This window comes from Anomalospiza imberbis, chromosome 5 (assembly GCF_031753505.1).
Source record: "Anomalospiza imberbis isolate Cuckoo-Finch-1a 21T00152 chromosome 5, ASM3175350v1, whole genome shotgun sequence".
Classification (NCBI taxonomy): domain Eukaryota; kingdom Metazoa; phylum Chordata; class Aves; order Passeriformes; family Viduidae; genus Anomalospiza; species Anomalospiza imberbis.
Genome location: NC_089685.1, coordinates 71,653,158 through 71,672,750, shown reverse-complemented (window position 1 = coordinate 71,672,750; position 19,593 = coordinate 71,653,158). Strand labels below are relative to the sequence as shown.

Below are 19,593 nucleotides of genomic sequence, written 5' to 3'. Positions count from 1 at the left end.
TCTCAGCAGGCTAAGTCACAGCTCTGCAGACGAGGCCACAGGGGCATCCCAGAGCCCATCCAAGCACTCTTCATTTAGATTTGTCCTTTTCCTTTTGGCAAACAGCACCTAGATACTGCTCTGGTGCAATCAGTTCTCCTGACAATGTGAACCTCACACTTTAAAGAGCCCACTGACAGATGGATTCAATTTAATGTATGAGTATGAACAGCTGCTCCTGATCACCAGCTTGTACAGCACGCTCATTCATCACAAAATATTTCAAAAGGCTGAGCTGAAATGGAACAAATGAATTTGAAGGAGTATGGGAGGTACTATGCTAGCCTTGGAGAACATGTCAGATGTAAAAATCACGGCTATGGGACTGCCATTAATTCATTCCTGTAAATGCTGGCTCCGCTCTTAGCAGCATTCTTCAGATTCTCCAAAATCCAGGAGGGCAGCCTGAATAAGGTATTAGAAGGTGTAATTAAATACTCCTTACTGAAGGTGATCTTAACTCAGTAAGCCACTAAAAGGAGCTGACAGCTTCAAGATGACAAGCCTCAAACAACTGCTGAAAGGAGAAGAGGTTATTTCCCCAATGCCCTAACTCAGAAAGAAGATCCATCAATGATGCAATGGAGGGACATGGGCCTGCCTTTGCCACCTTCCTCTTAAACACTGTGACAGGCCTCACTGCTTTTAAAAAGTTTTCATCTTCCTCCTCGGTCCTTCAGTGCCAAGAAACAAGGCACAGCCTGACAAATGAAGCCACCCATTTTGAAGGTCTGTGAGGAGATAGAGAGATGACACCGAGCTGAGTAATTCACATTCTTTTTTTTTTTTTTTTCAGGAATTATGCAGCAAAAATAGACATTTTAAACATCATGGTGTTTGTCATGGCCACTGGATCATCTCTGAGTGACTCCATTCCTCACAGAGCACTTCCTATGAGTTGTGCGCAGGGCAGCTTCACAGATGTTGGGAAGAAGGGTGATATGCAGGGAGGAAAATTCTCCATGAGTTTCCTCAGGTGGCAATTCATTCTTGCCAATTCCTGCTAGGGTTTTCTAGGACCGGGGGGGAAAACAAGTTTTGAAGACCTTTTTGAAGGCAATTCTTATCTAGAAGTGATGCTTGTAGCATCTTCAGGCACCTGTATCGTCCAAGTATACTTGTACTTGTGGGAATCCATGAGGAAAGCATGTAATGCTTATGTGGAATTCCAGATTTCACACACTTTTGTATCACTATGCAGTTGTTAGGTCAGATTTTTGTGTCTTAGTATGAAAAACACACTTCTATTTTGAGCTGCAGAGAGTTTAACAACAATTTGTTGTAACACTTATTGATAAATGGGGAGTAAAAAGAAACAAGTTTCCTCAATATAGAATATGTAATCTTTGCAATGGTGGTGGGGGGGGAAGAGGACTTCTGGATAATAACATTTCCCTACCGAGTACCTTTGCCAGTCTCTTGCTCTATCTACTCTCCTTCCTCAAGGGCAGAGAGGGAGACAAAGTTCAGGTATCATAAGCTTGCACAAATAAGGCACATCAGCTCCCCTGCCACGCACGGGAACAAAGCCACTGCTTGCCATCACCCAGGCTCCTGCTGCCTGCTGGGAAAGCAACCAGGGAAAGTAGTGACTAGATCTCTACCGTGTCAACAACCAGCTCTGAGACAGCAGGTTTAACTTATTCTGGGAGTCCAATCCACCACCAGGGTACACACTCCGATTTGGGGTGAGAAGCCGTGGACTTTGTTTGATCTGCCAGAGCCAAGGCAGGAGCACACACAGGCTCACACACCCTCTGCAGAGGTTATTCATCACCACAGCAACCTCCAAACAAAGGTGGGAGCCAAGTCAGACTGACTGGCTGCACCCAGCCCTGTCCCTCTGATGACAGAGGGCAAAGGTGCTCTCTGCTTGCACCCTGCTGGGGACTGAATTGCTTGGGTTTGTTTTTATGTCACTGGATCTCACAGCTCCAGTTTGAGCATCCCGGCGTGCACACCCAGAGAGAGAATGGCCACACTGATGCATTAAACAATAACACTCTTCTATAACCCCAGATAAAAGGCGAGGGATCACAATTCCTTCTTGCCACACGGTGAGCAAGTGCCATATTCCATGACACACCACTGTCACCCCACCCTCTCCACGTGTTCCCCTGGGTACCAGGAACAGCTGCTGTAAAGTAAACACCCCACCTATACCCAAGAAAACCCCAATCTGCTTAGCTACCATTCTGTCCTTCCTCTCCCTTCTCCACTCCTTTTCTTCACATCCTCTCTCACTCCACGGGAGATTAGTGAGTTTGGATATGCTACGAAAATCCAACCGGGACAATAAAATAATTGGAAACTCAGCACAAACGAAAAGCAGAGTGGTTTTCTTTCCCCTAAATCTGGAAAGAACAAACCCTGATACTTCCCGAGTCACTGGAGGAAAGAGATTATAGTCATTTCTAAACCTTTTCAACTACCAGCCAGGAGGAAAAAACAGAGTCTGTAATGACAAGCTGTCAACACTCGGCGAGCAGCAGGGCTCTCGTTTGTGACACTGAGCTTCCTCCTGCAGAGCCGGGCTCGTGGGCACCAGCAGCCCTCACCACATGCATGACAGCCCTGAAAATGCCCAGATTTCTCTACCTGTGCTAAAGCACATCCCCCACCTGAGCAGCCAGGTCTCAGGATTTAAAAGATAGGGTAACCATTTGTTTTGAATTACAGGACTAAAACAAAAACCCAATGGTTCTGAGGAATTTTATTTTTTAAATCAAAGCCACAGGTGACTGGTGCAGATAATAAAAACTCATTATCTCTCATTTACTCCTGTCAAGAAATAGAAATTAAATTGTGCTGTAGTAAAATCATCAGAAATATCTATCCACCTTCAGTAGTTTTAGATCCAAGCAAAATTTATGTTAGCAAAAGAGTGGTTTGATTCGTACCGATGGCTTAAGCTATCACTTTTCCTGAGTTTTACAAGAGTCATTGGTAGCTAACCATTAATCTTTTGCAGGCTTACGATGGTTTACAATTTCTGTCAGTGTGTCTCAGCATCCAACCACCTGAGGCAGGAGGTTCATTTACCTGATTCTAATATTTCTAATAGCCAATCATTTCAGTGATCTGGTACTTCAAGGGATCCTATAGGAACGATGAGGAGAGACTTTTATCAGGACCCACTGCAATAGGACAAGAGATAATGGTTTTAAAGAAAAAGAAGGTTGAATTAGAATGGAAGTAAGGAAGTTTTTTACAATTAAGGTGGTAAAAGAGGTTACCCAGACAGGTGATGAATGCCCTATCTCTGAAAATATTCATGGCCAGGTTGGATGGTGCTCTGACAAACCTGGTCTGATGGAAAATGTCCCTTCCCATTGCAGGGGGGCTGTACTTGATGGCCTTTAAAGATCCCCCCAATGTAAAATATTTTATGATTCTACGATAATACTGTTCTGATGGTATAATTAAGAAGAACTAGTAATTTTTTAAAAATTAATGAAAAAGCGTAAGAAAATTCATTTTCCAGATGAAGGTTCAAACTGTATTTTCAAAAGTCTCCACTGCACTTGCAGGTAGCAAACTGCAATGGAGCAGAATTGCAAGCAAGGTGCAAAACAGCACCCCAAGGGCAGGACACTCCCCAGACACCCTGCACTTGAACTTCTATGCTCTACAGTGCTCTCAGAAATAGGAGTGGGGGGGAAACCCAACCAAAGCAACAAACTGAAAACCTGCACTTGAGTTCACAGTCATTTCTTAAGTGCAGCCACAGGCAGACCATTGGAACTGGATGCACTCAGAGCACTGCGATTTATGCCACAGCACCATCACCACCTGACCTGATAGGCAGGCACTGGCTTGACTCAGTCCTCAGCTGTGAATAAAGTGAATTTTCAACGCACCTTCCTGGTGATCTGCAGTTTCAGAAGGAACCTCTCCACACGGAGATGGTTTCCCACCCCTGTTACAAGGGAGCAAAGGTTTTTGCCTTCTCCCCCATGCAGGCATTCCATCCTGTGAGTCAGACTGACACCTCAGACACAACACACAGACATTTGTCCTAAACTGGTGTCCCCCTGACCAAGACACAGATGTGCTTCTGCTGGAATTCTCTGGCTTCTACAAGAATCTGTGGTCTCTAAATTTTAACAACTTAAAATATTTACAAGCAAAAAAGAAGAGCGCCTACCCAAGTGACAATGATTTTAAATAAAAAAATGCTTGGTACTTCAATATCTACCTTGCTTGCTTTATTTCTACACGGCCTGAAAATCAACTGCAACAATTTGAAAACCTCTCTCCTCCAAAGCTGCTGCTGTTAGCACTAAAGTTGCTGTATTATTTAAGTGCTGGGGTTCAGAGCTCTCCAGCAGCAGAAAGGAACTGCATCTACCTTCAGTGTTTCCAAAGATAGAGCTGCTACACTTGAACTGAGGCAGGAAGAGCAGCAGCAATAAAAATAAAGGAACTTAAGGACAGGTAAGCTCCAACTTGTTATGTGACAATAGCACCAAATTTGTTTTCCTAAACTTTCCACTAATTAAAGCCTACTTATTTTAGTCTGGCTTGGTAGGCTACTGGACCTTGAGACAATGTACTTGTATGCCTTGCTCTGCCTTTGCCCCCTCCAGCATAAAGCAGAATTACCCTCATAATTTTTCAGGCCAGGGTAATTTTCCAACTCTGTTGCTAATCAAGGTAGCATGTACAGCTCAGGACAGCACTGACCTTCAGGTTTTTGTCCAAATATTCCAACCAGCCTTTTTAACAACATGGCAAGAATCTGAAAGAGCCAAACAAGTGCCCTGGATGCATTTTACCCTTCCTGCACCCATCCTTACAGGGGGCTCCTCCTGCTGCTCCAGAAGAGACCCTCAGGTAGTTCTGCCTAAAGCACAAAGCCCCTACTCTGATATTCACAGGAAAATTCAGCACCTGATGCTGAGCTGTGTGTCATGCTGATGCTTTAATGGGATTCTTTCTCTGTCTAGAGGGGCTATCTCCCCCAAATTCCACAGAGAGTTTTAAATGATTAGCTATAGCTAAGGGCACATATGTTGTTCTTAATAGCAAACGTGTGTTTTACAGACCAGGCTGCATCTCATCAATGATTCCTTGGTGCCACACTCCCAGGAAAACAGCAGTCACCCCAGCACGGCTGTCTTAAATAAAGCAAGGTGTTACAAGGTGTAAGGCAGCTCTCCACACATTTGCTGTCGAAGCATCACAGCGTTTCAGCTGCTGGAAGAAGGAGATTGCCATTGTTTTATCAAGGAAAATCACAGATTGGAAAAACTGACTAGAAACCACCTTCCCCTAAAAAAATGAATGGTTAGCTATTGCCTTTTGTAGACAGCTATGTCTGGAACTGAGCTGGAAACAAGACCACGCCTCAGAGGTCAGAACAAGCTCACTCTTTTCTTTACACAACATCTTCAAAAGGAAGCTGGGGATGAAGTTTGTCTGCACACAGCCACACAGATTTAAACAGGAAAAAAAACTCCAAATCCATGCACTTACATAAAAGGCTTTGGGCAGTTTCATTTTCTATTCAGCTGGAAAGGGAGTGAACCAGCACACACACACACATTTTTAATCACCCTAGTGCTGACAGCAGCCAGTCACTACTTCTGTTATCAGAACCCCACAGCTTGGATTTCCAGGCTATGAAGCACTAAGGAAGAGGGTATAAAACCTCCTCTGGTTAAAAAAGCACGGTTATATCATCTAATTCAACACACAAATGCTATAGAATTGAAGTTTGGCCTCACCAGGACATTACTCATTCCGTGGAGGGAGAGGGGGAAATAATCCATAAACATACAAACAAATAGTAAGGATTTCCTAAGATTAGCTGGTAACCTGGATCACTCTCATATTGTCTAAGCCCATCAGTCACACTCTGGGAAAAACAAGCGAGGCAGGCCAGTCTGTGCATCCAGAAACTCAGAGTTTGCAACAGATGCCAGTTGCTAAAGAGACAGAGAGGAAAGAGAGAAGCTGTGCTCGTGTACAACTCACCAGTGATCACTTGTGCAAATGCCACGTGCCTGGGCTCAGAACTTCAGCCTGAGTAGATGCTGTCCCTGCTACTGCTTAATTCAGCTGGCTGGCATCTCTCCAGAGGCACTCAGAAGGCAGCTGCCCAACAGGACAAATCACTGAAAACCAGAAAAGAAACAGGTTCAGCTTTGCAATTCCACTGCACATTACACAATGAGTTCAGCTTGCTAATCCCTGACTTCTTAAAATGTGATTTCCCTCAGTGCATGACAGGGAGAAATACAGTTCTGGTTAGAGTTCATCCACTACTGTCAGTGTGAGTTTCCTAAATACCAGTAATACCAAAAAGAACTCCTCTGTACAGCTAACAGGAACCTCACGGTCAGGATAACTGAACAGCCTCCACCATAAACCCTTCAAATTTTCTTACCCATCAATTTTGAATCTGACATTCAAGAGTTAGCCCTTTTCTATTTCATGGCTGTATTCATTCTAACTTAGGTGTAATGGGAGTCATTTCCAGCTTCATAACTGCACTATTCCAGGCACTGAACAGTTCTTCGAATTTTAGCAAATCTGACCAATTTTCAGCAGAATTTTCTTATGAATTACTCTCTTTAGGCCTTCATTTTGGCATTATCCCAGTCCTGTGGCTTCTATGAGAGGTTCCATTTCCTCTCCCTTACAAGGCCATTTACAATAAATCCAATTAAAATTAATTAAAACATACAGATCAATTTGATATAGCAACAGAACTAGGAAGAAGCAGGACCAAGTCAGCTCATTGATAGGACAAGTGAGAATAGGTCAATTCAGTCAATCATAATTGATCCAGTACATTAATGCACATTAATGTAAAAATGCAGTAGTATATTGTGCTAGTTTTTATATTAAACTTTATCAATCTGCTTACTAATATGACCAGATTCTACTGGTGGTTTATCTGTTAATCACTTATTTCTGTTGAAAATGTAGCATTTTAATATTTGAAGGGGAGATGAACAAATAATGGTTTTTTTTTTCTAACCAGGAAACCCTCACAGAAGAAAGAACAACACATGGGCACAACCTTAAGGCAGCAGAGGTTGCCTTCCATTCGTGAGCCTCAGTGACCTCAGGCAAGACTCTCCATGCTTCCATGCCCATTTCATTCCCTTCAAATCATGGATAAAGTCCAAGAAAGATCAGGAGCTACTGGAGCAGCAGAGGGACATAGTGATGATGAGGGCTCTGGAGTGCCCCTCTCTAGAGGAGACTGTGGGAGCTGGGCTTGGGTAGTCCAGGGAAGAGAAGACTGAGAGGGCATCTCATCAATACACATAAATATGGCAAAGGGGTGCCAAGAAGGTGGTGCCAGGCTCTTTTCTGTGGTGCCCAGTGACAGGGCAAGGAGCAGTGGCCATAAACTAAATCACAGTAAGTTCCACCTGAACATAAGGAAGAACCTGAACATAAGGAAGAACCTGAACATAAGGAAGAACTTTGCACTGAAACAGCTGCCCAGGGAGGCTGTGGAATCTCCCTTTCCTGGAGATTCCACAGCTCACCTCTTCTTGTGTAACCTGCTCTAGGTGAGCCCTACCTTGGCAAGGGGGCTGGATGAGATGATCTCCAGAGGTCCCTCCCAAATCTAACTAAGGATTGTGTGTGATTCTGTAAGAAGAAAAAAAAGAAGAAAAAGGACAGACTACAGCTCTTTCCAATAGCAACTTATAATCTGAGTAGCTTCTTACATAGAAATGAATTCTTCTCAGTAGAATGGAAGACTAAAGAATTCTGCTAAGAAAAGGAAATAGCAAACAGAAGCACACTCGTTGTTTCCAGGCTCCTCATCTCTGAAATTTGTTACAGGTTTTGGGATTCTCATCTGAAAGCCAATGTAAAACAGAAAAAGAAAAAACAGATTTCACTGGTGAGTTTCTGAGCTCCTCCTTGCTAATGTGATTCTTCTGTTTGCTGCCCTGGACATGAACACAGTTAATGAATAATGACTGTGCAAACAAAATATCAGACAATGATGGGAGGGGGAGGGAAGGGTGAGATGATTGTGTGGGAGGCTCAGATTTGATTTGGCAACAATTAGAAAAATTGATGCCTTTTTAATTATAGGAAAAAGCTTTGCTAGAAAGATAAGACAGACATGACATTCAAAATACTTTAGTCTTTGGATTTAAATGTATGGAAATAGAAAGTTCAAAAGGTTGGGGTTCTTCATTGTATTTTCCTTTTACGTTAAAAAACATAGCTCTTACATACAAATATATGTGTAAACCTTTAGCTCAATTCAAAGCTGTTATGGGACAGATTTGATTTGCTTTTATCACTCTCTAGGAATATTATTTACTACATGCAGGACTGCCTCCTACAATGTACAGGATATCTGTGCTTTCCCTTGCAGTAAGAGCCCAAGCCAGTAGAAGTTACAGACACTTGAAGAATCAGACCAACAACTTATTAACATCACTTAAGATCCTCCCCTAGCTGGTTCCTCTGAATATATTATCAAAAGAGGGCACCACAGATTGGTCCCTGTTAGACTAAGGTTGCACATTTCCTTCTCTGCTGTTACTCCCAGTTCTGGAGGCTCCTGCCAGATTCTCACATGTGAGAAATGCCTGCTACAAGCACATGAAATGCATTATCCCAGTTCTCCTTTAGTAGCACAGAGTAGCTTAATGATATCCTTTAAAAAGTTAAAAGGGAAAAGGACATTTTTCCACAAAATGGAGAAAACTCACACACAATTCCTCAACTACAAAATAAATAAAAAACCTCTTGCAGTTTTACTCTGTGCCACTACAGCTCTTTTTCCTTAACATCATATTCTTACATGATCATTTCTACAATGATCTATAACCACTTCCAAATAAGTGCTATTACATAAACCACATTTACTATCCTAAAATTTATAATCACCATTTCCATTATTCAATATCTTTCATCAGCAGATCTCAAATAGTGTTTAGAAGATTTAATCGCGTGAAACTACCAACTACCACTGCAGATGTGACTTCCAAAGCAAAAGCACAATTACACAAGGCAGGATTTATCCAGGAAATATGGACTGTGATACTTAATCTTGCAAAATAGCAGAGAGATAATTTAAAGTAAGGTATCTACAAAGAATAGTGTGTGTGCCAAAAGACTGTTTGTATTGGTCTTACAAAGAGTGGACAGAATGTTCTTTTCCAAAGGACCACAAAACAAACTTCCTGAACCAATGTGAGTTTTCTTTTCGCTTGTATTTAATCCAAGTAAATGTGGCTCAGCCAAACTTATTAAATAAGAAGGGGAAAAAAGAATCAATTAGTTTGGCATAACCTTGTCTTGTAAAAGTACAGTCACACACTTCAAAGGGAGGGGAAGTGGTGACCTGAACAGATCTGGAACCACTGCTTCTCTGGGAAATTAGTAATAATAGTAGGGAAGGGGCCTTTTTGACTATTTTATAAAACATTTCTTCCACAGCACTATAAGCAGCTGTAATTAAATCTCTCCTTTTTTTTTTTTTTTTTTTTTTTTTTTTTGTCTCTTGATGCACACCAGCAGGGTTTGAGGATGTGGAAAAGAGAGAGGCAGTGTGTTGAGATGGCAATGCAGCACCCAGGAAAAAGAACTTGAAATCATCACACAACAGTTTATTTAACATAATATTTTGTTTCTAAATCAGTCATTTATGTAATCTAGGAAAAAAAAAAAACACAGAACTAAAGAAATCCAAAATCAACAAAAAGCCTCCTCCAAGTTCAGCTTTTACCTCTATTGGCCTTCAAGGAGGTGATGGGTGAGTGCACAGAGAAAAGCCTCTTTGCAAGGCACAGATAAAAGCATTATTGGAAAGGTCAAGAGAGACAACATATCTTTCAGTGTGATGCATTTGTAATCCCTCTTTTAGAAGCACTAATGAATTTAAAACTAAGAGACATAATACGCACCCTCTCCCCTGTAGGGAGATACTGAGCCCCCCAAAAAACTTCTCAACGTCTAACTCTGCAGCAGGTCTGCTTACACGTACATTTGTGGAAGTTCCTTGGCTAACAGAAATGCTCATTTCACCAGACACACAATGCAACATCCAGCATCTCTAGACGTGCAGGTTTTCCCAATGTACCACAGACAGACTTGTCACACTTGCCACACAAACGCCCATCCCTTCTCTCTGATGGGCTAACATGCTGCATCATTTAGTCAGAATGCCAAAAGAAAAGGAAGCCTCCACACCACTCATGTACCAGTCAGACACTTAAAAGATTACATTCAACAGCATCATTTCAAAATGCTGCACTATAATTCCACTATAGAATAGTTGCCCTAAAGAGATGAATAAAATACCACCCAAGAGTGGGATGGCTACAAAGAGAGACAGAAATCTGAGGGGAAGACAATAGAACTGCAAAGCGTGACTCATGTTACTCATACTGATGCAAAGCTTTGTAAATCCAGTCTGACGTCTAAAAGTTGTCCATCTCCATTGCCATAGGAGTTCAAAATTACTGTAGATATTTATTATTATTGCCACTTTTTGAGTGTTTATACTTTCCTTGATTCCACACATCAATGTCAGACCTGGTTTATTCACAGCCAGATATTAGATTTCAGTGGCTATTGTCACAAGCTGTTTCCTTGCTTACTTCTGCATTTTTTCAGCTTCAGTTTCTTACAGAGTAGACAATGAAACCTGGTTTTTCTTTTAGATTCCTCCTGCCACAATGTTTGGTTTTCAAACTCTGCAAGGATCAGCTATAATAAATAGAAAATCAATGAGTACTATTTCTATTTTGAAATAGGAGACAAATTATATTAGTCTCAGGTATTATAAAAATTATTTTCATAAATTCAGCTTACATCCACTTCTGAACCTTAGTGCATTAAAGTTACAATGTCAAATACATTCATATGCAAACTCTTATTCTACCTGCTAGAGGCATATCTTAGTGGAAACCCTACAATTACTATTTTTTCAATTGAACCAAAGAGAGATTATTAATTAACAAAAAACTGCAGAGGCTAAGTTTCTGCCTTCCTGAAGTCAATACACAGTTGGTCTTACATCTCAGCAGACCTGGGATTTCTTGCTAGCACTACAAAAGACAAACCTGTCTCTTTAGATATTGCATGGGGAAAGCAAACAAAACTGAGAACAGGATATTATTTAGGAAGATTAGATTATTGTCTTCAAATACCAATACAGACTGAAAGGATGAGCTCTGCAATGGGAAACAGACACAGGGTGTTACTGGTGTGCTTAAATTCACCACCCACACCCACAAAGGGACGTCATAAGATTGGGAATTCTCTCAAAAACTGCATCAATTCCCGTACCTTTGACATGGGCATCTGTAGCTTAAGAGATGCGTGGGAAGCATCACATGTGGTTTCAGAAAAAGTGGTAAGAAAAATAATTTGGGTTTTGGAAAAGAGCAGGAGAGTGCAAGAAGGGGGTGGTTTCGTACTAGTCACTCTGAAATGTGAACAGAAATGCTCAGCCCTTACTTCTCAGGCTTAGCACATTTGGTGGGACTTGAGGAACGTCCTAAATATCAATTTCTAGAAGACTGCCATCTGGCAAAAACATCCATCATATCCCTGCTCACCCTTTGCATTCCCTCTGCACCACCCAAAGGCACTGATTTATTTCAGGGGATTTCCCATCCTACCACTGGCTTAGAAGGGGAGGTTGTTTGCCACAGGTGCTCAGAGGAGAAACTAGGCTGTGAAAAGTAACAGTGCTTGTTCTTCTAGCTGACCTTTTTTGCTCCATTTTCCTGTTCAGCAAAGGGTAAAAAAAAAAAAAAAAAAAACACCACACCACCAAAAACACATGACATTCCACAGAAACAGCAAAACAGAATATGGACAGACCAGCATAAAGCAACATCCATCCTCGGCATATCCCAGCACTAGAGATTACCAGAATGTCCACTGTGCTCAGTAATTTCCCAGCTGCCTGCTATCAAGTCCTTCCTTTGCTGGCCCTCTTGTAAAGTGAGAGCTGAAATAATCCAGGCAACTGTCCTGTTGTAGCCTGAAAAGTCAGGATCTCTTACTTTTCCAGAAGGGCAAAGCACACCATAAAAAACGCCCAGCATTCATGTGAAAATTTAACAAATCAAGAAGCTTGTTTAAAAAATATGCTAATCTTGCCTTCTGTAAAGTTATTTGTTGTGGGAGACTTCTCAAGATGTGGAAGAAGGAAGCCAGAAAACAGGAATCCCTTTAAAAGAAGGGTGGGGAAGCAGCACGAAGGAACAGCGACTAACTCCAGGGCCAAAAGGTGAAGGACAGAACATTTGGTTCAGACTGGTATAAATTTAATACTGTGCACAGATTAGCAACCTGGCATTTACCAGCACTGGGAACTCTATTATCAGGAAAATCTTGATTTTTTTTTTCCTGTTTATTAAGGAATGAAAAATTCAGGCAGCTCTTTGAAATCCCTTCCTCAAAGGAGAGGAGAGGGGTTTTCACATCAATACACCTACAGACATCCTCCACACTACAGCCACTGTGGTCATAAAAGTTATTTTAAGCATGGTCTGTAGTAATAAATTAGTTTCAGTGCCAATAATTTTCTCTTTGTAGCTGAGGAGGAGGAGGAGTTTCCCCATCATGATGTCATCAGCAGTTACTTTGAAGCTGTATTGAAATTTGGATTCATTAAATTTTTATCCCAAGAGAAGACAGAGCACACCATGGGCACGGCCTCTGAAACACCCAAAAACTTCTACCGACCTCTTAATTTTTTTTCCTAAACTCCCACACATCAAGTCACATTGTTTATAGACAGTTGTAAAAGCAGACAGCCTTGAGCAGTTCATGCTATCCTTTACCTGGGAATCACAAAAGAGTCACGGTGTGGAGACATCTGGATGCCAGAATTTTCAGTCCATCTCTTCGTTTCCTCAAATGCCATTTCTTACCTTTGCCTTTGCACTTCTCCCCGGTCAGAATCACTGGCTAGCTCATGTAGCCCCCTGGGATCAAAGCACTGCACTCTTGGTGACGTTTTCCAGTCTCTTCTGATAGTGCCCATCAAAGTCAGAAACCTTCTGCCCTGACTCAAAGCAACCTGTGACAAAATTCAGCCTCTGTGACCTTTCTTCTTCTGCTCCATCATTACTACTGACCACAGCCCTGGAACCCCTCATTATTGACCTCTTCTTCACTAATTAATGGTTTATTATATTGCAATGAGGCACGTTAAATCACATGCCAAGTTAAAACCACCTTAAAAAAAAAAAAAAAATCAATGCAACTATGAAAAGCAAGGTTTGTAATAGCCTTTATCAGTGTAGCAATGAATGTAGGGGGAAAAAGGGGAAAAGAAAAAGAACAATCCTCTTTTCAGGCCAATTATCAGGTCTAACAAAAAAAGGGACAAAAATGAATCAAGAATCTAATAGTCTACAAGGACAAGGTGGCAGTTTTCTCAGCTGCTCTGTTCCTTCTAAAGAATCTGCAATGCTCCCAATAGAGCATAACCTGTAATTCCTATTGCAGTGGGAATAAATCACATTAAAAGTGGTAGCAAAGTGGTAGTGATAAGAACTCTAAAAATTGGTTTATTGCTTAAATGTGGGGTTTTGGGGGGAAGGGTTGGGGATTTTTTGGTTGTCTTTTTTCCTTTGGTTGGCTGGGTTTTAAAAAATGGGCAATCCAATCTGGAGTAGGGCTCAGGGCAGGACAGTCTGAAAGGCAAGGATTCCTGGAGACTTTGGCCTAGATATTCTCCTCAGAGCCTACATGTGAAAAACAAGCATGACAGCCCCTTTGCTGTAGGACAAGGTCCCTCCCTCAGTGTCCTGTAGGTGATGAAAGGTACCAAGGATGGCCAAGTACCCATCAGGAGCCCTGCAAAGGTCAACTACAAAATAATATTCCTTTCATCAAGTCTGATCTAGGAGTCAGCTTTCTAAAAGGTTCCAGTTCATAAAAAAAACCCAGACGAATGACAAAAACCACCACTTACCTCTATAAAGGTTTTCTTGTTAATGTTTCTTTTATTGAGGCCTATTAAAAAGTAATGCTTTCAGTAATGTCTCACAGTAATGCACTTCTAAAAGTTAAGGGTGCATAAAAAGGAAATCCTCATGCTTAAATACCTTCCAACTTTTCTAATTATCTCCCTTCCTCTGTTTTATAATTTTGGAACAAGGGTGCTTGCCCTTGACCTGATCCCAGATTCTCTTTGACTTCCTTGTATCATGTCATTTCTGCTTTTATTGCCTTATTAGTAAGGAGCCGATTCTGCAACAGGGCACATATAAGCACAGAAGTTCATTAATATTCTTTGTAGGCCAACAACAGGATTTACACCACAAACAAAAGGGCCTAATCCTGAGCTAACAGATCATACAGAAAAACCAACACAAAAATGCTCAGCCTCCCTGCAAACTGGAAAAACCCAAAAAAGCCCCACCAAGGTTACAGGGGTACTTCTCTGCTCTGTATTGACCATTCTGCACCTCTCTCATATTTCCACACTACTTTTGCCTGGTAATTATGATCAAAACAGAGTAGCTCTAAATCAACATTGCTAAACAACAAAGTGAGGACATTAAAGAAAAAGTAAAAGCCTTTAGGTTTCCCAAGAATGCCTACAATTTTTGCTTGCTACTATCAACAAAGTATTTCAATTGTGTTTGGTTTTGTTCACTGCATAGAGTCATTACCAATGCTGAACACACTCAAACATAAAATCCCTCTGAACAAACAATTCCTAATCCAGTGTTTCATCATGTTAATCATACCACCAGAATTTTTCTGGGGAAAATAAATAAAATCAGAAATCTGCTCTTGTTTAAAACATTCAGTACATTGTTATTTTATGCATTCAAAGCTACTTTCAGACTTGCAATTCTGGCCATAAAATATCAATTCATGGTGATGAATGAAAAGAACCTCAAATTGGAAAACAAAATCAAGAAAAATGTGAATAAAACACTGCTCCTTGTAGGCTGAAAGAGGCTATTCCACATCTTTGCATGAAGGAATAAACTTGGGGCCAAATCACAAAACTTTAGATACAAGGTTATAATGGAAAAGCAAAACACATCTTACACACCTGTATTATGAGGCTTAGGGAAAAAAATGGAGAAAAATTGAAAGTGGGGACAATCTTTTTAAGCCTAATGAAGACAGCAGCAGTTCCCAGCCTAACTGGTAGCTGACCTTTCCCAATCCTTTGCAGGAGATGGGATGAGGTGAGAAACTCTAGAAGTGCCTCCAGTCTGTCAGGTAACCCATGCATTATTTACATTGCCCAAGCAGTGTCATTTGTCTTGAACTTCAAAACAATTTGTGCACCCTTATTAGAGTTTAATAATAAATCCACAGTGTCCCCTCTGTTTGCTAGGGTGAAATAAAGACTGCTAAAATAAAGGAAGGATGTGCATGACAGACACATAGGAAACAGAAGACAGAGAAAATATGTATAATCAAAATCATACTCCAGAGGAAATATTTTCAATTCCCAGGAGGTTCAAAACACTGCTGGCAGTGTCTTGCCATGCTAAAATACCCCCAAACATAAACCAGATACTTCATGTTGCCCACCTAGGGCATAAATGTATAAAACATATCAATTATGTATGTGGATTGCACCACAAACATCCTGTGCTAAACTTCCTGCAAGCTTCAAGGACTTGTTTTAAAACAAGGTGGACAAAAAAATAGACCAAAGGAAGTAGTAAATGACAGCTCTTAACAAGAATGTTTCTAGAAGACCAAAGCCAATACTGTCTTTTAGATCCCTAAAATACTGAAAATGAATATTATGGGAAAAAAACTCATTCTGGTGATGTTTATGTGTACACAAGTTTTGTTATGAGACAAGAGATAAGAAAGAGCACTGAATACACACTACAAAATAAGAAATGGAGAGATGTTTTGTTGTTTTACAAGAGGGTGATATTAGCCTGATAAACACAAATATTAAAAAAAAACCAAACTTGTGTTGGATTTGAATCAAAAGAAAAAGCTTCCTCAGAAACAAGAAATAGACCTCAAGATGCAAAACTGACATCTGTTTTTATTAAAATGCAGACATCCTCAGGAGATTAAGTAATTCTGCATGATCTCACACATCTAAGGATTCCTAGAGCAGGATTTGAATGGAAGATTTAAGTCAACTTGAGAACATAAGTATGAGTGGCTTCCATCTTTATCACTTTCAGCTTTTTCTCTTTTGAGCAGATAGAAACATCCACCATAGAAATTTTGTTTCTAGTATTAATATTACTATTTAGAGTCACAAATTTCATCAAAATAATTTACAGGCTTAGCATGACAAGCCAGGTTTTATCAAAAGAGCTGTCAACCTATTGGTCTAAAAAACAACCTTCCCATGAAGACAAAAGCACAGCAGTCACCATATTACTGAAGTCTAACTCCAGTGTAAAAATGAGCAAGTTAAAATGTATTTACTGGAATTTAATTTAAATTGCATTTACATTTTAATCAGAAAAAATAAGAGTCTGCTTGTCTAGTGGCTCTTTCAAGCTTTAAACTCTACAATATTTTTTTTTCCCTCCTATCGCAGCCTTAAATTTAATTAAGATTAATTTGATCTACTGGTCCTCTAGGAATTGGACAAACATAATTAATACATTAGGCTGAAAAATCAAACTTCTATTAATGGGCTCAGGCAACTCCACGGGGACCCTCAAGTCTTTTAAAAAGTTAATCCTCATGTAAGCCTTGTGTCTTCAAACACTGGGCTTTTCTGTGAGAACAGTGCAGAACCCTTTCCCTGCCCTAAGGAAAACAAAGATGTGGTAATTCCCCCCAAAGAACTACCAGAACAATAGCTGGACATACAGTGAAAAGGCTCTTTGTCTTGAAAGGCACAGAGGCATCTCCCTGCATGAGAGATGACTGTGCTAACTGGAGCACTGCTTATTCTGTCACACTGAATATTGCCTCAGGACCTCCACCAGCCACCTTGGCAAGGCTCTGTGCCCATTGATGCAGTTCCTTCCGAAGAACGACACTCAGGCCAGGACCTCGAAGTTCTAAATCTCTCCTTGTAGGAAATTATTGTGGACACAGGATGACTTGGGGTGCAGCTGCAGAACAAAGCTAAGGAATTCGGTTTGTGCCGGTCACCTTCTACTGAGACTGAGGCAGCCCTTCCCTGAGAGAGGAAAAATCCACTTACAATGCAAAACCTTGCCTGTAGTAGCTCAAAGTTTTATCATCTATAGCATCCATCAATCAGCTCAGGAAATATCTGCTTAGTGGTGATGCTGGGCACGCGCCTTCACAAAATCCCTGGACAGACCCTTGTGAAAGCAGGGAGATGAGCACACTCCCCAGCCTGTAAAACAAACAACACTGGAGCTGATTCCCTCGGGAAAACTAGGCAGGAAGATGAGGTATTTCTAGAAAGGGGTGTCACAGCCACTTGGTTCCCTTGTTTTCCAGCCACTCATTATTCATACTGATACTGGCAATCATGGTATGGCTGCAGAAGGGACCAAGAGAGAAAGTTTTCACCGCAGTGCTGTCAACATGAAACTGGGGATTTAAATACCTCCTCCTGCAGTGAGTGGCAATGCTGTGGCACAGCTTTGTCCCCAGAATGCTACAATTGTCATGGAACCACCAGAAATGAAGGCTGCGTGCAGTGGGCAAAACCAAACACAGTGGGCACAGATGGATTAGAAAAAGAAATAGCTATTATCAAACTGCAAAAATGCTGCAGTAACAACACAGGAAAATGAGAATATTATGTTCAGTGTTTCTGAGAGAAGTAAAAATGTTTTGCATACAAGGCTTACTAGGAGACATAACAATTCACAGCATTAAAAACATGACATATTTTTCAGCCTAATTCTTATCTAGGTACTTGAAGTGCATTTTTCTGACCACTCAATGCTGATACATCAAAGAGCCTGTCAGTCCTGTAAATCATGTCTTTAAGTTCCAGTGAGACATGATTATGTGTTATTCAGGTTACATGTGCATTCTTCCTGACAGCATGAAAGCTGGCAGTCCTCTAGCCAGGTAAGAAAATAATTATTTCCCCATATAACAGTGCTTAGACTGTTCCTAAAACCCTAACTTCAGCTTGGCATATTGTTTTTTTTTTTTCCAGAAATCTGCAAATCCATTGCAATTTGACAGCTTCCAGTACTATTTTCACAGTGAATTTCCTAGCAAAACCAGTGCTGAAAGTTATATTCCTCTGCCACAACCTAAAGGAGAACTTTTTGCCCCAGCTGAGCATTTCCCAGGGCAAGCACTGGGACACAGCAGCAGATGCAGGAGCTCTCTGGTTAGCTTGTGCCCAACAAGAAAGAAAAGATTGATATCAAAGTGTCTGTACTTATTTTTCTACACATTTCACTGCATTGTGTTCCAGCTTAAGCAAAACAGCAGGACAAGGAAGGAGCTTGGACAAATATTTTCCACTGAATTTGCAAGAGGGAAGGCAAATATCTGTGGCCTTGCACAGCCATCCTCAGCCAGTGTCCTGGGGGTATAAACTATATCTGTCCTATCAAACTGGATGTTTTTTGCATTCCAGTCAGGACTGAGATGCAAAGCGTCAAAAACAGATTTCTAATAATAAATATGTAAAATTGTGGGTGTATGTAAAATAAATATGTAAAATGGGGTGATACCCCACTCCCAAGTATCAAACATCAGGAAAGAGAAGGGAAAAAAAAAGAACTGTGGCCATGCATAATAGCTCTCTTCTCCACCTCCAGGAAAGGCAGAAAGTTGACTACAAGATTTTGGGTTTTTTTTAATACTTTACACTTGCCTCCTCTTCAGGGAGATTTACAGAGGAAACAAATTACCCAGGGCTTGCAAGCTGGTAACAGAGCTGCTCTGCAAAAATGTCTCAGCATAAAGTTTCAGGTCACCATCCTAAATTTCTTTGTATCTGTAGCCTTAGGCAAGTTCAGCTTGTTTACCAAAACTGGCTCAAAAAACCCCCACCAAACCCACAACAAAACAAACCAAAAATAACCCTCAAAATCTATAGAGGAATGTTCTCCAAGGGCAAAGAAGAATTGGCAGGATTCGTTGAGGAGTAGGTTCTCTCTTGTGCTTCTTAGGGAGGGAGGAAGAATCCCCACCTCACAACATCCTGGCAAATGGAAGATAGAGAGTTTCCTACCTCCTGAATCAGGAAAATGGACTTCTACTTATCAAAAAGTCAAAGGAATGCCACCATGAGCAGGGCCCAAAGAAAGATCCATCTGGTATTTATTTGTTACCCCAGAGGCACCAGAGCCATCCCTCAGTGCCACCGCTCAATGATGAGAAGTGGGCAACAGGAAGCCAACAGCTGGAACTGAATAAGGAGCAAAAAAAGAAAGGTACTAAGAATACCAAAAGGCTAACAAAAGCTGAGTGCAGGAAGCTAGCAGGACCTGACCATGGTGAGAAAGACCCTTTGAAGATTTTTTGGCAGTCAGTCCAGGCACATCTCACCACACATGCACACAAAGTACACCAAAAGCAGGGGTTGCCACCCCTCCCAGCCCCTCTTCTCTCTCACCCAAATGCACTCCAGAACATGAGACCCGCTGCTGTCTACAAGCAGCTCACAGATGGTGCTGAACCTTCAGCCAGATGGAA

At 41.1% G+C, this 19,593-nt stretch overlaps 1 protein-coding gene across 6 annotated transcripts in view; it reads right to left on the bottom strand.

Annotated features, from left to right (window-relative positions):
* EPS8 (EGFR pathway substrate 8, signaling adaptor) overlaps positions 1-19,593 on the bottom strand; it is a 124,362-nt gene that overhangs the window by 85,898 nt on the left and 18,871 nt on the right. For all 6 annotated transcript variants that reach the window (XM_068191937.1, XM_068191935.1, XM_068191934.1 and 3 more), the window contains one exon: positions 6,019-6,158. The gene's annotated coding sequence lies outside the window, so the exon portion shown is untranslated. The remainder of the gene's footprint in view (positions 1-6,018; positions 6,159-19,593) is intronic.